The sequence below is a fragment of the Pan paniscus genome, chromosome 3 (genome assembly GCF_029289425.2).
Source record: "Pan paniscus chromosome 3, NHGRI_mPanPan1-v2.0_pri, whole genome shotgun sequence".
In the NCBI taxonomy this organism is placed as follows: domain Eukaryota; kingdom Metazoa; phylum Chordata; class Mammalia; order Primates; family Hominidae; genus Pan; species Pan paniscus.
In genome coordinates, this window is record NC_073252.2 from 126515141 (window position 1) to 126516907 (window position 1767).

Here is a 1767-nt window from a genome sequence, read left to right on the forward strand (position 1 = left end):
CCCATTCTCTAGAAAAAGGAAAAAAAAAAAAAAAGAGAGATGGGATTTCACCACTTTGGCCAGGCTGGTCTCGAACTCCTAACCTCAGGTGATTCTCATGCCTTGGCCTCCCAAAGTGCTGGGATTATAGGTGTGAGCCATTGCACCCAGCTTTAACATTTCTATCTACAAAGTTTTCTTGTTAAATGGAAGAGGACTATTGCAGTCATCTATTGCCATGTAACATATATCTCAAAACTTAATGGCTTAAACCATACCATTTTATTTATTTGCTTACAATTCATGTTAAGATTCATTAGTTCATCATGAGATCCCTCCACCAAGAAAAAAACAAACTGTATTGATCACCTTTGGAGGATCCTAGGGAAACAACTGGCTAATTTAAAATCTGCTTAGATGCTTTTGTAGTTCATAGGCGTGGTAATTGGGTGTTCACGTGCATGTGTGAGATGTGCCACGCTCCAGCCTTGTTACAACATCAGCATGTTACCCATCTAACATGAAAACAATAAAATAAAACAAAATAAAATTGGGTTAACAGAGAGAATTAAGAATTTATCTTGTCTTTACATATAATCTACCTGTCAGCATTGAAGAAACATTTGTCTACAAAAGTATTTCAGATAAAAAAGAAGCAATTTTTAAAATCACCATTTGTGACCCCTAATTAGCTACTGACCCTAGGCAATGACTATCAATGTCTGATAATGTCATAAGAAGAGACTTTTGAACATTATCATGTGCCTCCTCATAGATGTGTGCAACATCACCCATTAAGTTGTGTTGCCAACAATAACAACCAAGTGTTGAATCTGATCAGGCCTTTAGTTCTACCATTTCACAGGAAATAACAAGGAACACTGTAACACATTTTCTTAAAAAGACAGTATAAGGATGGAATCAGCAAAATCTAGACTATGGGAAACTCAGTAGGTCAAAAAACCAAGTTTCTTCAATAAAAAAATTTAAAAATAAAACAGAGAGTGATGGGGTGGATGGTAAATGGGTGCAGATGTGGGGAGAAAGTTAAAATACTTAGCAATCAGTTGCAATGCATGGGCCTTATTTGGATCCAAACAAAAACTGTAAAAGAAGAAGAAAGCCAGGCACAGTGGATCACACCTGTAATCCCAGAACTTTAAAAGGCCAAGTGGATCACTTGAGCTCAGGAGTTCAAGACCAGCCTAGGCAACATGGTAAAATCCTGTCTGTACAAAAAGTACAAAAATTAGCCAGGCATGGTGGTGCATACCTGTAGTCCCAGCTACTCAGGAAGCTGAAGTGGGAGAGTCTCTTCAGCCCAGGAGGTGGAGGCTGCATTGAGCCATGATCATGCCACTGCACTCTAGCCTGGGTAACAGAGCAAGACCCTGTCTCAAGAAAGGAAAAAAAAAAGAAGAAAAATAAAAATATAATAAGAAGTCATTTGGGGAAGTGTGAACAATGACCAGATATTTGATGATATTAAGGAATTATTGTTAATTTTTTTAGATGTGATGGTAACATTATAATTTTGCTTAAAAAAAAAGAGTTTTTGTTTGGGTGCAGTGGCTCGCATCTGTAATTCCAGCACTTTGGGAGGCTGAGGCAGGAGGACTGTTTGAGCCCAGGAGTTCAAGGTTATAGTGAGTTATGATCCTGCCACTGCACTCCAGCCTGGGTGACACAGGAAAGCCCTGTCTCAAAAAATAGTTCTTATCTTTTAGACATAATACTAAAATATATACAAGGAAATGATGTATTATCTAGAATTTTTTCTAAATAATC

At 37.7% G+C, this 1767-nt stretch overlaps 1 non-coding gene across 1 annotated transcript; it reads left to right on the top strand.

Annotated features, from left to right (window-relative positions):
- The first annotated feature begins 396 nt into the window (after positions 1-396).
- LOC112439749 (small nucleolar RNA U13) lies at positions 397-500 on the top strand. Its single transcript, XR_003027985.1, has one exon. It is a non-coding gene; the product is annotated as a small nucleolar RNA U13 (small nucleolar RNA).
- The last annotated feature ends 1267 nt before the right edge of the window (positions 501-1767 follow it).